Here is a 20,604-nt window from a genome sequence, read left to right as displayed (position 1 = left end):
TAAAACCAACATCAACTGAATACCAACTATGTTTGAGGAATTGTGTTAGCCGCTTGGCACATGCAAGTTCATTCGGTCTTCAAAATCCTGTTGTTAGGTATTATCTTCATTTTGTAGAACAGAAAACAGGCTCACAGAGGCTAAGTAATTTGTTCAGGTCTATGCAGCTGCTAAATGCTAATCTGTATTTACATTTGTTCTTCTGTCTTCAAGTTCAAGAATATTTGTCCTCTGCCATGCTTTTTCTTTTGAGACAGAACTTACTGGCAATATTGTAAAACATCCCTTTCCATCCCTGGGTAGTTTTGGCTGTTATAAAAGTTCTTCATTATTACTGAGCCTAAATCTCATTTGTCTACACCCTACTTCTTGGGATCAGATTCAGTGATTCCAGTGTACCTTTTACAGAGCAGCACAGTGTGTGGGTGTGTGCTTTATCAATTTTATTGTTTCTTTTTCTTTCCTTTTTTGGATGTTCTTCCAGCCTACTTTGAGCTAGGATCACAATTAATGCCATAAATAAATGAACCCCCACCAAAGTTTCTAGCTCAAGTCCATGTTTATGAGCCAACATTTTATTATGAAGTGTGGTTGCTCTTAAGTTACCCAAGCCAGGCAAGGCAAATGTATGAGGGAATTTGGGGAGACAATGGGTATAAAACAAACCATTGATTTCTTTTGTAAGTTCTTCAGAGAAGATATATTGTATCTATTAGGGGTTATAGCCCATCACACTGTAAGCTTCTCCAGGAGAGGGGGAAAAAAACCAACAACAAAAACCAGTGATCTGTTCCCTGGAGAGAAATATAACCACCAGTGACTGGTGGAATGAGCCACGTGGATTGCAAGCTTTTTCTCTCTGCAATTACAGTGCAACACATGCTCTAAGCTAATAAGCAGACAAATGACTGCTGCAATCTGCTTCAGCAGCCCACATTTCAGAGGGACTATTTAAAGCTCTGGGTCTTTTCTAAGCAAATTCTTTTGAACTTGAGTCCCAAGCATGAAGCTATTAACAGTCTACCCAGATAAATAAGATCCTGATGTGATGGCAATGCCATCCCCACGATATATTTATCTTTCAATTTTCCTAGGCCATAGTGATAAACCTATAGAGCAATCACATTATTGCTTATATGCAATAGGCCGGCATAAGTTCTTTACATGCTTGTTGCCAACAAAAAGTTACCGCGTCATTCTTTTGCGCTGGGAAGCGTTATTCTTCCTATACAGGAGGGAAAGAAACAATCGAAGTGAAAAGAGCTCGTGAGTTTGTAGAAGAAAAGTTTCTCGAACGAATCTGTGCTTTAGGTTTATAATCCACTTAGATGGTGCTCTCGGGACCATCGCAGACATAATAGGTGTATTATATATCTCAGCGAAATTAAAAATACAATTAGCTAAAATCTGTGCTCCCTTCTACTGAAAGGGCCACGCTTGCATAGAGAAGCAAACGTTCAATGGAGTCCATGATTTTCCCCAAAGGGAGATGTGGGTGTCACAAACTAGATTTGCGTGGGTTCAAATTTCACCGAGGATTTGCATGATCCCAGAATCCTGGAGATTCTGCTTGGGCTAAAAGAAAATTAATGTTAGGGATGAGAGAGAGAGAATGGGCGTGTGAGTACGTGCACTTGTGCGTGCACTTGCATGGAAAACAGAAGAGGGTCTGCAGAATGAATCTTCAGCAGAAAGTGGAGCTGGTAAGTAACACCTCGAGGGAAGGCAGCTCAAGGGACCCTAAACGTGATCCAATCTGCCTCTGTGAAAGAATGAATCTGGATCATGGGAAAGTCAAGGAACGGACTGCCATATCCCATAAGCCAGGGAACGTCCGCACCCTGTCTCTGGTGCTTAACCTCTGAGAAGAACACTTGACATTGGCCAGATTCACCCCTGGGTCCTTGGCTGATGCCTAGATAAGCTCTTTCCATTGCTCTAGCAACTAGAGCCCCACTCTTGAGGTAAGGGAGGAGAGGCATGCCAGATAATGCTGTATTGGATCCCATATTAAATGAGAGTTTTCAAGTACCATTTGAAACCCACTTTTGCTCTGGAAAACATGCCTCTTATGTGTATGTTTTGTTAATGATTTGGGATGTGCAGCTGCAATTGAGGTAAGGGAGAAGCTTCTGGGGGAAGAAAAGAGGGGGTTAATCATTTAGGGATTCTCAGAAGTGAGCTACATAAACATACTCTGGCCAACTTAAGTAAAATGGGAGATTTGTTGAAATGATGGGCTAACCTTCTGAATGAGAAGAAAAACTATAGAATCAAAAGGGAAAAGCACCAGGATAGGTCGAGGGATCTAGTGAGAAGGACTTTCAGGGTGCCATGATGGGATGGATCTGCAGTGGGAGTTCAGTGTTTGCACCACTCCATTTGGGGAGAAAGCATTTAACTGGCATAGGTTGGGCCCTGACCCACCATTTTTCAGGAAGAAGTCAGGGTAATTTCATTGAAAGTTTCTCCATGATACTATGGCATAGGAGGGCACTCTAAGCTATGTATGGTATATTTAGCAAGCACAAAAGGAGAAATGTGGCTGGGCTAGGACAGACAACACATCATGACCATTAAAAGGATGCAGGAGATTGCTTTTAGTAAAAATAATGGTGAGAGAGAATAAGAAACAAAACCATAAAAACAAAAGGACGAGACAAAGCATAAAAAGAGAAACCCAAAAAGGAAAGGAGGAATAATGGAAAAGAGATGAGAGGAGAGAACAGAAAATAGGAGAAGCTGTTGAAAAGAAAAACATTTGCCCTAATCCTTAATCAATGCTTGGCATCCGTATTATTAATTTCTTTTGACTGAAGAAACTGAGGCTTGGAGAGTAGGGGTAATGTGCTAATGGGCACACAGAGGGGTTGATTCAAAACCAATAGTCTTTCTACTGCAGAATTTCCCCTGCAATCATCCTTTTGTCCACAAACCCTGAAAGAGGTCTTCTCCAGACCCCAAAATGTTTTGATGATCAAACAGAGTTGCCCATTTTTCTTAGTTATTGTGTACTAACTGGAAGTCAGGCCACCCTGGTCAAAAACCAACTCAATTCAATTCTGTATTAATGGACAAGTACTATGCTGGTGAATTCCAGAGGCAGGGAAGAACCAGGAGGAACCAAAGGGAATCTGTGCAGTAGAATTATACGACTGGGTTGTTTGGTGGTAGGCGGCAGAAACTGACCCTTGTTAACTTAGATCAATTTATAGTCTTTTTTTTTTTTTTTTTTAATTTTTTTTTTCAACGTTTATTTATTTTTGGGACAGAGAGAGACAGAGCATGAATGGGGGAGGGGCAGAAAGAGAGGGAGACACAGAATCGGAAACAGGCTCCAGGCTCCGAGCCATCCGCCCAGAGCCTGACGCGGGGCTCGAACTCGCGGACCGCGAGATCGTGACCTGGCTGAAGTTGGACGCTTAACCGACTGCGCCACCCAGGCGCCCCTATAGTCTTGAGAGTATGCACATCAGAGGTGAATTCACATGCATGCCATAGGTTAAGGATATTAAATGGTGGTTTGGAACCACAAACAAAACTGGACACGCTTAACGTACATATGGCAGAACACTAAAAGAGATCGTTAGATATTGGATGGAAAAATCAGAAACCCTAAAGACTTCAACACCCTCTAATAAGTGGGCCAAGTATAACAGGGAAGCCTGGAATGGGGCCCCAGTCAAGTTCTGCAATGAGAACTTCCAGTTGAGGATCTTACAGGATCCAAGTTCCACAAGCACCAACAGAGTATTGTTGTGACAAAAAACCAATGTAAAGTTAACATTCAATTAAGGAAAACGAATGTCCACAATTAGGGAAGAGAGACTCCTGATTTATTCTGAACTGTGTATACACTTGCAAGAGTTCTGTTAATTAGCCACAGTGAAGTTCCCTAGAATGTTTTAAACAGTAACACCCTATCAATATCATAGTGATTCACTTCTTTTTAAAAATCTTTTTTAGGGGCGCCTGGGTGGCTCAGTCAGTTAAGCGTCCGACTTCGGCTCAGGTCATGATCTCACAGTCTGTGAGTTCGAGCCCCGCATCGGGCTCCGTGCTGACAGCTCAGAGCCTGGAGCCTGTTTCAGATTCTGTGTCTCCCTCTCTCTCTGACCCTCCCCCGTTCATGCTCTGTCTCTCTCTGTCTCAAAAATAAATAAACATTAAAAAAAAATTTTTTTTAAATTTTTTTAACATCTATTTATTCTTGAGAGAGAGAGAGAGAGAGCCATCAGGAGAGGAGCAGAGAGATAAGGAGACACAGAATCTGAAGCAAGCTCCAGGCTCTGAGCTGTCAGCACAGAGCCCGACGTAGGGCTCAAATTCATGAACCGTGAGACCATGACCTGAGCCGAAGTCGGATGCTTAACCAACTGAGCCACACAGGCGCCCCAGCAATTCACTTCTTAAAAGCATGATTTCCAACCAAGTGCCTGGAATGGGATGAGTTCTCCGTTAGAAAAAGCAGTATGGAACAACCCACCACGAGTGTAAATCCAGCCCTGAGGAAATCTAACCTGCTGTATTTTTTCAGATGCTGCATTTGGTCTGTAAGCGCCTAACATGACCGAATCCGGCTCTCACTGTGGAGACTCAACCCATTTCCTGCCAGTGTTGAGGGATAACTCACATTTATTTAAAATGAGAAGGGAACCAGGGAAAGCATGTCACCAAATCCCATCTTTGTTGAGGACAGAGAAGGGCAGGGAAGAGACATTGCTTCCCGACCACTGTTGAAACAGAGGCTAGAATCTGGATGTAGCTTGAAATCTAATGCCGCTTCCATTTCTTGGCTCTTTTAGCAACATCCTCTTTCCTTAATGTACAGCCAGCTCCCTGGTTACTGCTTCCTTTGACTACAGCCCAACATACACATGTGACTAGCTTCATAGATTAACCAAACAGAAGTCAGTACAGTAGATTTCTTGGTTATATTATAGGAATTCCTCTTGTCCCGTTTAGCATGTTAAGGCACTTTCTGTATTTGATCAGACTATACTCAATGCAGATTTTCTGTAAGTGCCCAGGGCTTCAAATAAATCCGATTATATCTGCTGGAATATAGGTAGTTCATCTAATGAAAAACAGACAGGGGAACTAATGGAAATCAGGAAGCCATTCTAAAAGAAATGAATTGGTTTTGTTTCCTTTGGATTTGGATTTCACTGAGTAGAGGTAGTATTGGAAAGCCACCTTGATCTCTGTAAGGCTGCTTCCTGCTGGAAGGCAATAACCAGTCCCCACCACTCAGGCCACCCTCCCCCATTCACCTGCTAGGATCCATCTCAATATTCAGCACTCCTCTGAAGTGTTACTATTCTAGGGAAATCTCACAATCCTGTTTGAGCAGGGTAGGACATCATCTCAGACTCTCCCATTATCATCCAAAGCATTTATCATACTTTGGTTTTTATACTATAGCCCTATTTGGTAATTAATGTTTTATATCTACTTTCCTGAGCTTATAGAATGAGGGAGAGAAAGGACTATGTTTCTCTGTCTTTCTTGCAAGCTACTGTTCTCCATCACCTAGCCCAGTTCCAGGTAGAATACTAATTATCAATAAATCTGTGGACTGACTGAATGAATGATTAAATAAATTAATATGTATGCTTGGATACTTTTTCTTTTAAGCAATGGAAAGTTATTCCTAAAATAGAAAGTCTCACAGCAAATTCACTGCCTTGACTTTTTTTAATTTTAAAGAGGAATTAATTCATTTGGCCTATACCATAAGGAGCTGAGCAAAATCACGTAGATAGATAAAGAGGTAGATAGATAGACCCACTCATGAAATTTTTGGAGAGATGTACATTTTTTTCTTTTCTTTAAGTTTATTTATTTATTTTAAGTGGGGGAGGGAGGGAAGGAGAAGCAGAGAGAGAGAGAGAGAGAGAGAGAGAGAATCCCAAGTAGGCTCCATGCTGTCAGCATAGAGCCTGATGTGGGGCTCAATTCCAGGAACCGTGAGATCGTGACCTAAGCCAAAGTCAGATGCTTAACTGACTGAACCACCCAGGCACCCCTAGAGAGCTGCACATTTTAAAATAATTTTTAATTCTGTGTATTTATCTTTGGAGGTTGCATTTGTAAATCAGGGATATATATTATTAAGAGTTATTTCAGGGGGCGCCTGGGTGGCGCAGTCGGTTAAGCGTCCGACTTCAGCCAGGTCACGATCTCGCGCTCCGTGAGTTCGAGCCCCGCGTCGGGCTCTAGGCTGATGGCTCGGAGCCTGGAGCCAGTTTCCGATTCTGTGTCTCCCTCTCTCTCTGCCCCTCCCCCGTTCATGCTCTGTCTCTCTCTGTCCCAAAAAATAAATAAATGTTGAAAAAAAAATTTTTTTAAATAAAAAAAAGAGTGATTTCAGGAAGATTCGTTTATTCAGCCAGTCAGTCAACACTTCTTTTGTTCCTAATGGTGCCGTGTCCAATATTGTGTGCCAAGGATACCAAAATGGACATGTTTTCCATTCTTGGGAGCTCACAGTTTGCTCCTGCTATAGATAAATAAATTGATAATGATGAGAACAGTTGATGAAGATACTGTAGATGTATGTCTTGCAGGTAAGGGAAGGCAGGAGAGAAATGTGGATGAGGGGTTTCAATTCAGACCAGAAATGTCAGACATTGTCATGAACAGATGATACTTACAAGGCTCTTGAAATATAAAGAAGAGTTGCTCAGGAAATTGAGCAAGGAAAGGTTTTCTAGGCGTGATGGAAGGCGTGAAGGGCGGGGAAACTCGGGGGACCCTGAGATCTGTTACTTTGTTGGTATGGACTCCTTCCAAGGAAGTGTGTGATGTGGGGAGAGAGGAGAGGGAACCAGATCTGGCAGACATCTGAATGTCAAGATGATGATGACATTTAATGTATACGCTCCTATGGGTCGGGTGCTTGCTCTATTCCATTCGTTTTCCCCAGCATTCAGTAGAGAAGACAACGTCACCCTTTGTAAGCACGTGTGCCTGTGGAGCAAAGCAGTCATGGCAAAATGAGCACTAATGACTAGTATCCTTTATTGAGTACCTTCAGTGTCGGTAACATCCAATCTAATTCTCCCAACAGCCACAGCGTGGCTACTAGGTATTCTCTTTTTACCAGAACAGAAACTAAGACTCTGGTGAGTTTATAGTAGATTCTTCAGGTCCCACCGTGACCTTAGGGCAGGGCTAGAATTAAATACTCAGTCTCTAATGATTCCAAAGCTCACGCTCCCTTGTGTTGTTCCCCAATGGTGATGAGTCACTGTTACATTAAAGATGGTTCCGATTACTCTCGTCTAAATATGAGTACATATTTGCTCCATCTAATCATTCCACACAGAGGTTTCTTTCCAGCACAAAAGAGAAGTGCCATTTGAAAACACCCAGAAGTAATTGCTTTGTCGAGAATTAAGCTACAAGATTACCCTGGTTAAAAAAAAACAAAAACAAAAACAAAAACAAAAACAAAAAAACAACGTTCAGATGTTTCTCTTTCTGAGCTGGGATCAAACAGTATAAGTAATTCATGGAAGATGTAGGGTCCGACTAACCTAATATCTTGCAAGTTGACCCTCTCTCTTTCTTAAGCTGGTTCCCTTTCTCGTGTTAATTACATTTGGCATCTATAGCAGAGGCCAAGAATAAAACGTATAGTATTTAGAGCTAAGGAAAGACTCGAGGTCTCCTACCAAAGAAAGCTTGCTGACAGGGCAAACAAACCCATTGAACTTTACTTAGGTTGCCTCATTGTCACTTTTGATCTTATTTTCATTTACGACCTTGTGCGCAAGCTCGGCAATCTGATGCAAAATGCAGTGTACTAACATATTTATTCAGTCTTTGTGAGTAAGGACTTACGTCACAGTTGGTAAGTTTGCTAAACTTCAAGCTCCAAAATATTGAACTACTAATTCTTGTTTTGTTTTGTTTTCTTTATTTTTATGTTGTTTAATTTTTTCACCTATTGCTCTGCATTCCATGGGACCTGGTGGGGGTTAGATCTAGCAAACCTGACCAGTTTTCTCTTGTTTCTTATTCATTAACATATTGCAAACATATCACGTTTGCTCTCCACTCCGGAACTGACAGCTTCATGCGCAAAGACGACACTAAATACGTACCTGTGGCTGTTTCAGAATTGGGAGCACCAAAGCCAAATCAACTGGGCACGTATTTGCAGTTGACTTGTGACATGTAGGAGACAATGATGAGGGTAAAAAGCAGAAAAAGACAAGCCACTTTTCTTCGTAGGGTTTTCAGATAGAACTAGCCTTCTGTGAGACAATATTCATTCATCAAAAGCTTACTGTATGATAGGGCACTTGGGTGGCTCAGTTGGTTAAGCATCAGATTCCTGATTTCTGCTCAGGTCATGATCTCCCAGTTCATGAGTTCGAGCCCCACAGTGGGCTCTGTGCTGACAGCATGGAGCCTGCTTGGGATTCTCTGTCTCCCTCTCTCTGACCTTCCCCTGCTCTTTCTCAAAAATGAATAAATAAATAAACATTAAAAAAAAAAGAGCTTACTGTGTGAAAACATTATACTAAATTCTTTATATTGAGTTAGTAGAGTATAGAGATTTACTTGAGCTTGGCAAGAGGTTAAACCATAATGTTACATCATATTAGGTAGCTGATTTGGGGCCAGTTTATTAATTAATCTCCCTGGACATCTTTCTGATTTATAATTAATGATTTTAATTGTACATATATCATGGCTCTTGTAATTCGGCCTCTTATTAAGACTATGATGTATCATTGGCTAAAGGGTCAGAAGGCATGCATCCTGTAAGCCCTCTTCTGCACTAAACAACTTTGTGACCTCAACAATTCAAAGAGTGGTCATCCTGACTAAGTCAGAACCCAAATTCTGGAACAACCAGTTAGTGAGTCTGGGTGATTGAGCCCACATTCTGCCTCCCCCAGTGTCCCGGCTGGAAGCCGCTGATTTGCCTGTGAGCTGAAAAGTCTCATAAGGATAGGGACATGGAATAACGACTTGAACTATATTCGACTGTGGGGATTCCAATCTTATAAATATGGCTGGTAACCTCAAAATCATGGCTTTAAGGGCCAGGAAGGCAGATCGCAAAAGAAAGGGAGCCCAATAGATGTTTACCAAGTAATCAACAGGACTTGTGTATTGTGGAAGAGAACAGGAGAGGTGTCATACAGGGAACAGTGAAACAGGTAACACTTGAATATGGATTGACCCAGTTAGTCTAGTGGTGTTTGTAAGCAGTTACACAACCAAATGTGATAGTTAATTTTACATGTCAAGTTGGCTGGGCCACGGGGTGGCCAGATCAATATTATTTCTGAGTATGTCTGTGAGGGTATTTCCAAATGAGATTAGCACTTGAATCGGGAGACTCAGTAAAGCAGACTGCCTTTCCTGCTGTGGGAGGACATCATGCCATCCATGATAGCCTGAGTGAAACAAAAGACTAAGGAAAGAGGAATTCAACCCCCCCTTTTTTTCTGCCCCCTGTTTGAGCTGGAGCATCTCATCTCTTTTTCTACTCTCAGGTGGGGATGTACACCTTTAGCTTTCCTGGTTCTCCCTCCTTTGGACTTAAGAGTCCAATTCTGGCTTCCCTGGGTCTCCAGCCTGCAGATGACAAATTGTTGGAATCCTTAATCATGTGAGCTGATTTCTCATCATAAACAAATATATGGATTTGTATGTTGGTTCCGTTTCTCCGGAGAACCCTGGCTATTACACAGCGTATGACATTAAATGCAGTAACACTTGGGTAGCACACATGTTATGAGCATAGTAGAGGATGGAAACTCGTCTCTCCCACTCTGCAAGATGGCTAAGCGGGCAAAGAGAAACACAGAGGCTAAGACGACATCCATCTGCCCTGGCTTGGGTGAGAACCTCTGCAGACCAGCTGATGGTTTCACCAGCTACGTAGTCTTCCTCATAGGGCAGAAGATGGCAGAGAGCCTGCACCAAGGATCTGAGCCCCAGAGGCCAGCAGAGAGTAGCAGCCCACACCTCACATTCTGGTGCTGGAACCACATGCGTCTAGTTGGAAGAAAAGTGCCACCAATGCACCATTGTGGAACACAATCTAATTAATTAACAATAGTAGCATCTGTGATTTATTAAGTATGTGACAGATACCATGTCAGACCCTCCATAAAAAAGCATTGCTGATTCTCACAACTAACAATCGCCAACCCCAGTTGAAAGGTGAAGAAACCAAAACGTAGAGAGAAGATGTAACTCTCTGTTCATCTCACGGCTAGGACTCAAATTACTGGCCCAATCAGGTCCCAAGCTCTCACCTTTTCCACTATGATATAGCGGCTGGCAGAAGATGAGAATGGGCGGCTTTGGAAAACACCTCAGGCATCACAGACATTTCCTGGCCACCATAGTTACGCCATGATCCAGTTCCATGGTCCAATTCCATGATCCAAGGGAATTCCTGCCACATGCCTATGAGGGAGCAATGCCATTTGACTCCATGAGACCATTTGATGTTGGAGAGTCTGTTTGCTTTGGCCTGTAACGCTGGAAATGAAACAGTGGTCTGGATAAATAAATGACCGATATTGCTTGTTTGAATAGGAGGGAGGATGTGACTTATAGGCAAGAATCCCCACTAAATCAACCAACCACACGACAAGCCCTTCATGTTAATCACGACTAAATGGGAGTCCTGTTCATCTAATACAGATTTAGAGATATATGAATGAGAGGCAGGCTGGTTGCATTCAAAAATAATTAACGAATGAGAAAATGGACTATTTGTCTCAGTCTAGTAGAGCAGTCCTGCCACTTGTTAGACGTTTTAGTGATTATAAACAGTGCAGAAAAAACAAAACAAAACAAAACAATTTTGGCTCTCAGTTCAGCCAAATCAAGGCCAAGAAGTGGCAAAGCCGGAACCGGAATTCCTGACCCTGTCCGTATTCCACGACACTGCTACATGAGCAGTATTTATAGTAATATAATAATGAGAAGATGAGAAGGAAGAGAAGGAGAAGGGGAGCGAGGACAAGGAGGGATCAAAGGGGGGAGGGTGGGGGACAAAAGGGACAACTGACAACTATTTAATGAGCCCTTATACCTGGGATGTGCTGAACTCTGGATTTGAATCGTAACCTCTTCAAAGCATTCCTCTCCAAGAGCACAGCCATCACCCTCCGCAGTGGTGGAGTCTAGTGGGGGAGGCCGTCACTCCATTACGTTCCACAAGTGTGTCCCTAGGAAAATGCTTGTAGCTTCTCATGACTGCTTTTTCATCTACAGAATGGGGGCAAGGTGTGATCTGTGTATAAGACGTGTTTGCTGGGGACATATTGCCACTCTCTGAGGAGGCTCACGCTGTGTGGGCTGTCCCACCTCGAGGCGGAAACCACTGCACTTATTCCCCTGAAAAACATTTTCAGCGCAGCTTGGCCAACGGTAAGTGACCACACAGGGTATCAATGGCTTCTCCTCCCCCTCGCTCCCCACCCCTGCCCCCCAAATGAACAGCAGCAAGGGGACCAGCGGGAGAGATGGGAGCGCCATGTGAGCAGGCAGGAAGGTTTTGCTTCATCCATGTTATTAACTAACTTAAGGGACCTATAATCACCCAGCAAGCAGGCACTGGGAAAGTCACTGCTTTATATTTAGTCCCTGGCACAAATGTGAAGGGGGGCGGGGGCAGTCCTTAACAAATGCTTGATGAACCCATGAATCAAAATAAGAGTAGTTAACTCTTTGGGAGTCTGTTCGATAGGCAAGACTCTCCGCGAACCATTTTACAGGCAGTTTCTCATTTAACCCATTCATTTTTTTTTTTCCATTTTACAGATCAGAAAAAGGACACTTAGAGAGGTTGGAAGACACAATCAAGGTCATAGGTCAGGATGAGATTTAAGTCAAGGGTCAGTGACTCCAGTTTGTCCTAACCACTGTCCTAAGCACTGGCCTCGCCAGCCCAATCTTACAACTTTGCAGAGGAAACAGAAGACTGAAAACGTGCCATAGCTCACCTGAGGAACTCCATGGCCTCACATGATGTGTAGGCATGCCCTGGATTTGCAGAAGTATATGCCACTAGAAGGAGAAGGAAGAAAAGCACACTTCCATGGGGAAATAGACAAGAAAACTTTTCCTTGGAACGAATGGGTGCATTGCTGAATTTCTTAAGTTATCAGAGGCTTTGGCAAATGGAAAGGAAAGTCTGCAAGGAGCCTTGGAGGAGAAGAAAGCAGATCCTAGAAGTTTCAAAGATGATTCATGACTTGAACAACCCAAAAGGGATGTCAGAAGCGCCCACAGAGATTTGGTTGTGGCAACACTGATTCCAAGACCACTGGACTGACTCTGAGAGAGACGTTTTTGCAGTGATTCAAGGCTATGGATGAGTGGTGTAGTGAAAGCTTTACGAGCAGGGTCATATATGATGTATTCAGGAGAGGGAAAGCCAAGAACAGCAAGTTGTACTTGGTTATAATTCCACTCTATGGTCCAGAAAGAATGACTGTTTCCATATTATTTAGAAATAAAATGGTTGCTAAAGACAATATAGCCAGGTAAAGGCTGTGAGATTCTGTCTCAAGCGGGACAAGCTAGAGGGAACAGACAAGAGGACTTAAAAACGATGTACAACTGCGGTGTGGAGGTGAGAAGATAAAAGAATGACTCTATTATCCGACTTGCCACTTGTAACCCATAATACAGTTTCCCCGGGCCTCGGGTCAAGCCTCCGAGCCTCTCCGTGAAGCTCTTTCTGATTCACTCAGCTGAGAGTGACACCTGGCTCTTCTGACTCCAGTCACTCAGAGAACCTGTACTCTGAGCCTGCAGTGTGGATCATGCATTAAGTTCGGGCAAAGATATGGCTCCCATCCCTCCTCCCCCGCCGATCAGCGGTGATGCTTGAAGTAAGGATGGAAGCTATATCTTACACATCTTCTTTTTTAATATGTATTCATTTTGAGAGAGACAGTGACAAGAGACAGAGAGAGAGAGAGACAGCGCAAGAGGGGAAGGGTCAGGGAGAGAGGGAGAAAGAATCTCAAGCAGGCTCCATGGAGCCTGATGCGGGGCTCGATCCCCCAGCCCTGGGGTCCTGACCTGAGCCAAAATCAAGAGCCAGCCGGACACCCCTCTCGTGTATCTTTTTATTCCTTATTATACAAGGACAGAATCATGGTGTTGCTAAATAGGCATATAATCTAGATTTGCACAGAGCGGGTCCCAAATGTTGTTTTGCCCTACTGTTGCATAGTTTTGAGCAAGTAGGAGAGAGAACTGACACCTGTAGATTTCCTACTCTACAACTATGAGTCTATGCCCAGTGTCACCTTCTAGAAAACTAGGGGCGATTTTCCCAACCCCAAGGATGGCCGGGGGATGGGATGCCGTTTTCATATTAGACATATTATTTCAAACTGAGAGGATCATCCTAGAAGCGGTGTGTTAGGGGAAAGCTCAGTCAAAATTTGGGAAGGTTAGAAAAGCTCATCAAAATCTGAAGGACTTGGGCCAGGGAGCAGGGGCTATTAGCTAAAGCAAGAAGAAGGGCAGGAGAGACCCTGGAACAATGCCCTGAACCTAAGAGTTCTGTGGCAAAACTTATTCGTGTCCTCATGTCCAGGGGAACTTCGGCCTCCTCATCTGCAAAATAGAATGAGGGAGACTATCTGCCTCACCGGGTTGCTGTGGAAATTGAGGAAAATAACGTAAGTAGTAGCACTGAGTACATGGTGTGAATCTCTTTCTTTTGTTCCCCATCTAATAAATTGTTTATGCTTGAAACGTGTTCCCTGAGCCCATGAATAAATGCATCAAGTAGCTCACGAGTCCTTCTTAGTGTCTTGGGCACTGCACTGTCTCCCTGACTTTTGTCTTAAAATCCCTTGTCCCAGATTCTATGTCTAGGAATTGACGCATTTCTTAACTGCCTATCAGGAACAGAAAGTTTCATTTACGTTTGTTCCTGCACGTTCTGGTGACTGAGACTTAAGAAAATATGGCAAACGGAATCTTAAGAGAGCAGGGCTCGGAGATTCACTGTACTCTGCTCAATTACAATGAGTATTTCTTTGGCAGGAATTATCTGACACGTCACTGGTAAATAGGGGAATCATGTCAATAACGGATAAATGCCGTGTTGGCCACGACACGTTTTTTTTTTTTCAATATGTGGATATTTTGAAGCAATCAAGGGTAGCTTATTTCCTAATTACAGGGAAAGATTTGAAGTCGAAATTGAAAATCTGTGAAAGGGACTTTATATAATGCATGAGGTGGCTAATTTGATGGCTCACCGAACTGCAAGCTTTCCACGATGTTGACCCAACAGGGGAGGACATGTGCGCAGATGAAGAATCGCAAAGACATTTCCTCCTAAACAGAAGCGGTGCATGAGTGAAAACAAACTACCTCTTGGATCAGACATTTAATTTTGATCATTGTGGTCTCTGTTAGAAGCAAATGAACTGCAAAGGCCTGTATCTCGAAGGAAGAGTGGATTTTTTTTTTAATTTTTTAAATGTTTATTTATTTTTGAGACAGAGAGAGAGAGCAGGGGAGGTGCAGAGGGAAAGGGAGTCACAGAATCCGAAGCAGGCTCCACGCTCTGAGCTGTCACCACAGAGTCCAACGCAGGGCTCGAACCCACGAACCGTGAGATCACGACCTGAGCCGAAGTCAGATACTCAAGTGCCCAGGCACCCCAGGAAGAGTGGACACTTAAGCCCCATGTTTAAAGCTACAAAGACTGACTATCATTCAAGATCCATCTATTTTTAAAACACTTTGAACTAAATGAAAATGAAAACACAACCTACCGAAATATGTGAGATGCGGGGAAATTTAGCTCTGCATACCATTTGTTTTTTCCTCCCCGTTAGGATGGTTATTGCTTTTATTAGTGTCCAGTTGGGGAAGTTCCACAGATTTTTGAACGGTCTTCCTCTAAGCTGATTTGTCTCATAAACTGTGTGATTTTTTTAGTGCGTAATTTCAGAGAGCATAAGGGTTTTCAGGAACACGGATGTAGCGGGTACTGTAATGTTGTGGGTACCGTAAGGTAAACAGAAGAGGATGTTAGAGCTGGTGTCCTCTTTGGGGTTTGACAGGATTGCCATGCCGTCCAAGGACTTCCCCCCATGCCGTCCAAGGACTTCCCCCCATGCCGTCCAAGGACGTCCCCCCATGACTGGGAAGACCAGGTTGAGGAGCAAATCAAAGGGAGACAGAAGATGAGTCCTGACCATGGGGCCAGGAAGAACAACAGCAAAGAAATCTGTGCAGGGCTAGTGGTGAAGACAATTTGAGTGGAGAACGCCAGGAGACAAGGCGATGAAAAAAAAAAAAGGCTCGGTCACCACAGCAGTGTGGACTGAACTGTCTCCATAAAATTCATGTGTCGAGGCCCCCAACCCCGCCATGTGACTGTTCAGAGAAAGGGCCTCTAAGGAGGTAATTAAGGCTAAATGAGGTCGTGAGGGTGGGTCCCTAATCTGATAGACTGGTGTCTTTATAAGAGAAGGGAAGAGACACCAGAGATCTCACTCTGTCTCTGTGCTCACACAGAAGAAAGGCCATGTGAGGACAAAGTGAGAAAGTGGCTGTTCATAAGGCCGGAAGCAGTCCTCACCAGAAACCAAGCCTGCAGGCATCTTGTTCTTGGGCTTCCAGCTTCCAGAACCCTGTGGAAACGCATGTCCGCTGTTTAAGCCGCCCGGTCTGCGATACTCTGTTACATCAACCTGAGCAGGCTAACTAATACACTGTCTCAGAAGCTTGGGTGATACGGATTAGATATTCAATTTAATGGAATTACCCCCACTTTTTGTGAGTTGTGTTGCATCACTCCGATTGTACAGAAGACCTACGTTAGTCCATGTTTTCGTTAATGGAAAGAAATCCGAAGGGGAAGCTTGCTGCCACAAGAAGGGCCAGGAAAGCGAAAACACCCTGCCTTCAGTGTTGGTTTTGCAGCAAGCTGTTAAGGAGGCAGCCCCACCCCCACCCCTCCTGGCCAGCACCCCTGGGCTCCCTCCCCAGGAACCAGCTCAGCCTCTCAGCATCAACCCCGGAGTTTCAAACTGTGTCCGTGAGCATCTCTGCTTCATCTTGATTTGGGCGTGCGTGTGTGGGCATCCACTGGCAAGATGTGTCCTTACGGTATCAGAAAAGCCTCAGAAAGTGATTTTGGGGGTCTTTGGGGGATGCTAAAAAAATTCCCATTTAAATTAATGGCAACGGCTTCTTCATTTTATGTCACTTCATTTTAGGAAAGGTTTCAAAGGAAGGTTCTATTTTTCAGGAAGCAGGGGAAACCCGTATACCCTATGTAGCAGTTCCTGCGGAAAGGGTGGGACACCGGGCAGGGTCCTGTGTAGGAGACAGAATGAGCCCGATGTGGCTTCTGTAATCTCTGCATTCCAAGAGCTCTTAAGGTGTGGAATATTGTGGAAACATGACTTAATAAGCCCATGAATGAGAAGCCAGAATCAGTAAGTCCCACCGGAAAGCCACTGACAGAGGGCTATGGAGTTTCAAAGAAGAAAGACAGCATTCCCAGTAGCAACGTTAATAAAGGATCTGTAGAGAAAATTGCATTCAAGAGTTCCATGCCATTCTGTCTGAAGCCAATAAACGTGGGTGCCAATTTTCCATATATTTACCTAAATTATATGACTTGTATATGTATCCTTTTAATTCGCTTTTTATTGAGGTGTAATTTACATATCATAAAATGCAATGAATGTAAGCATCAATGAATTTTTACATGAGTAGATCCTCACATAACCCCCAACTAGTTTAGAAATAGGACATTTACTTTTCGTTTCCCTTATCTTTCTCTGCTGTTTTCCTGGGGCTCTTTTTCTTGGAGATAATAGAACAACCATGGGCTTTGTGGGAAATTAAATTGCTTTTATTTTCCTTTCTCATTAAAAAAAAAAAAAAAAAAAAACACTCAACTTCAATTCCAGAGACCAAAATCCCCATCTTCTTACCAAACACCACTAAGGGGCATGTCTTCTGCTCCACACGTTTTCTGTTTTTCTTTTCTTTCTCTATTGTTAATGCTTTTAAAAACAAATGAGTTTTTGAGGCACCTGGGTGGCTCAGTTAAGCATCTGACTCTTGATTTTGGCTCAGATCATGATCTCATGGTTCATGAGATCGAGCCCTCAGTCAGGCTCTGCACTGACAGAGTAGAGCCTGCTTGGGATTCTCTCTCTCTCTCCCTCTCTCTCTGCCCTTCCTCTGCTCATGCTCTCTCTCTCTCTCTCTCTCTCTCTATCTCTCTCAAAATAAATAAACATTTAAAAAATAAAACAAATCAGTGTTTGATATAAATAAGGTTTTTAAAGTGTGAAAAAGAATTTAAAGGATGCCAGAAACCTTCTTCATAGCCTGGCCCAGGTGCTATGACCTCAATCACCATGGACCTTAATCCATTCCACCTCTGATGGAAACAGGAATTTTTTCACTTTGAGGCAGTTATGAATAAAGTCATGTATAAGAATTGTTTTGGCAGAAATGAGTGTGTATTTTTGTGTAAATAACCACTTGAGATATAAATGATACTGATACAGATATAGATAGACATCTCACCAAAGAGTTACTTGAATTGCTGGGTAGGGTGTATGCACCTTTACCTTTTGTAGATATTCCAAATGCATTTTCTTCCTATTTTTTTTTTTATTTTTTAATGTTTATTTTTGAGAGAGAGAGAGACAGAGACAGAGCATGAACAGGGGAGGGGCAGAAAGAGAGGGGGAGACACACAATCTGAAACAGGCTCCGGGCTCTGAGCTGCCAGCACAGAGCCCGACGTGGGGCTCAAACTCACAAACGGTGAGATCGTGACCTGAGCCAAAGTCGGATGCTTAACCAACTAAGCCACCCAGGTGTGCCACCAATACATTTTTAAAGTGGTTGTACAATTTATAGTCTCACTCTTAGTGTCTTAGTGTCTAGTTGCCTCATATACTTGGGGCAACATTTGATATCATTAGTATAATTTTAGACTAGGTGATTTTTAAAAAAAATGTTTCAAAGTAAAAACAAAGAACAGGTAACAAATATGTAACAATATATAAAATATATATAAATTTATATATTTATAAATATAAATTTATATATAATATAATATATATTTATATTTATATATATTATATTTATATATAATATATATATTTATATATAAATTTATATATTATATATAAATATATAACAAATATAAAACAATAACAAATATGGTGAGTCGGTAATTCCTCTGAACATCAGGGGTCCAAATGCACCGATTAAAATGCAGGGATTGTGAGAGTGGATCAAAAAGCAGACTCAACTACATGTCGTCTACAGGAAACCCACTTTAAATATAAATACACTTATAGGTGAAAATATCGAGTCAATGGAGAAAAATAAAAAGCCGTGCTAATAGTAATCGAAAGAAAACAAAAGTAACAACATTAATTTCAGAAAGAACAGACTTCAAAGCAAAAAGAGTTGACAGGGATAAAAGGAAAAGGGGGCATTGCATAATGATGAATAGGTAAATTCTCTAAGAAAACGTAACAATCCTTAACGGGTGGTAACAAACAACAGGGAGTCGAACTATGTGAGACAAAAACTAATAGAACTTCAAGGAAAAATAGAGGGATCCACGATCATAGTTGGAATCTTCAACACCCTTCTATCAGGAATAGACATATCCAGTAGGCAGAAAATTAGTTAAGGACATAGTTGAACACAACACCATCAATCAACTGGATATAATTGATACTTATAGACTGTTTCATACAGTAACATATTGTTCTCAAGGTCATACAGAAAATTCACCAAGATAGATCAAATTCTGAGCCCCAAAACATACCTTAACAAATTTAAGAGTCGAAATCATACAATATCCACGCTCAGACCATAATGGAATTAAACTAGAAATAAACAACAGAAAGATAAATTTAAAATCCCAGAATACATGGAGATTAAGCAATGCACTTCTAAGTAAAACATGAATCAAAGAAGAAATCTTAAGAGAAATTTTTAAATATTTTAAAATAAATGAAAATGAAAACACAACTTACCAAAATGTGTGAGGTGCAGCAAATACAGTGCTTAGAGGGAAACGGATAGCATTGAATGCATGTATCAGAAAAGAAGAAAGGTCTAAATCAGTAATCCAAGTTTCCACCATAGAAAAATAGAAAAAATAACAAATTAAATTCAAAGTAAGCAGAAGAAGAAGAATATGAATTAGAGCAGAAACCAATGAAATAGAAAAGAGAAAATTAGTAGAGAAAATCAACAAAACCAAAAGCTGTTTGAAAGATCTATAAGATCAGGGCTTACTGAGAAAAAACCCACAAATTACTAATTTCAGAAATGAAAGAGGGGATATTGCTACAGATCACATGGACACTGCAAGAATTATCAAGGAATACTATGAAAACTTTATACCCAGAAATTTGATAACCTAGGTGAAATGGACCAACCGCTTGAAAGATATGATCTCAAACAAGAAGAAATACACAATCTGAGTAGGTCTGTACCTATTAGAGAAAATTATATGATAATTAATCACTTTCCCACGTAGACGACACCAGGCATAGAATGGTTCACTGGTTAATTCCACTAAATATTTAAGGAAGAAATTATACCAATTCTTTACATTCTCTTTCAGAATATAGAAGCAGAGGGAATACCTTCTAACTCATTCCGTGAGGCCAGTATTGCCCTAATACCAAAACAACAGCATCATGTGAAAACAAACAAACAAAAAAATCGAACAAACAAAAAATCAAGCAAAGAAACAAACAAACCAAAAACTACAAACCAAAATTACAGACCAATATTTCTCATGAATATATACAAAAACAATCTCAACAAAATATTAGCAAATTACATTCAACAATATGTAAAAAGAATTATATACCATGACCAAGTGGAATTTCTCCCAGGTATGCCAAGTTGGTTCAACATTCAAAAATCAATTAATGTAACTCATCACAACAATAGGTTAAAAAAGAAAAATTATATAATCATATCAATAGATACACAGAAAGAGCAAATGAGAAAATCCAACACGTACTCATAATAAAAAAAGCTCCTAGAATTAACAGGCAATTATAGCAAGATTGCAGGATACATGGTTAACACACAAAAGTCAATTACCTTCCTATATACCCGCAATGAACAACTGGCATTTGAAATTAAGAACACAAATACCACTTACATTAGGACCCCAAAAATGAAATATTTAAATATCAAACAAAATATGTACGAGATCTACATGAGGAAAACTGTAAAACTCTGATGAATGAAATCAAAGAAAATCTAAATAAATGGAGAGACATTCCACGTTTATGAATAGGAAGATTCAATATTGTCAAGGTCAGTTCTTCCCAGCTGGAATTGTAGATTCAGTACAATTCCAATCAAAATCCTAACAAGTTATTTTGTGTCTATCCACAAATTCATTTTAAAGTTTATATGGAGAGGCAGAAGACACGGGGTAACCAATACAATATTGAATAAGAAGATCAAAGTTGGTGAACTGACTACCTGACTCCAAGAACTACCATAAAGCTACAGTAACCAAGAGAGTGTTGGTATTGGCAGAAGAGTAGAGGAGGAAATCAA

This window comes from Puma concolor, chromosome F2, assembly GCF_028749965.1.
Source record: "Puma concolor isolate L17-30 chromosome F2, mPumCon1.1.hap2, whole genome shotgun sequence".
Lineage (NCBI taxonomy): Eukaryota > Metazoa > Chordata > Mammalia > Carnivora > Felidae > Puma > Puma concolor.
The sequence above is the reverse complement of the archived record's forward strand: the minus strand, read 5'-3'. Positions refer to the sequence as shown.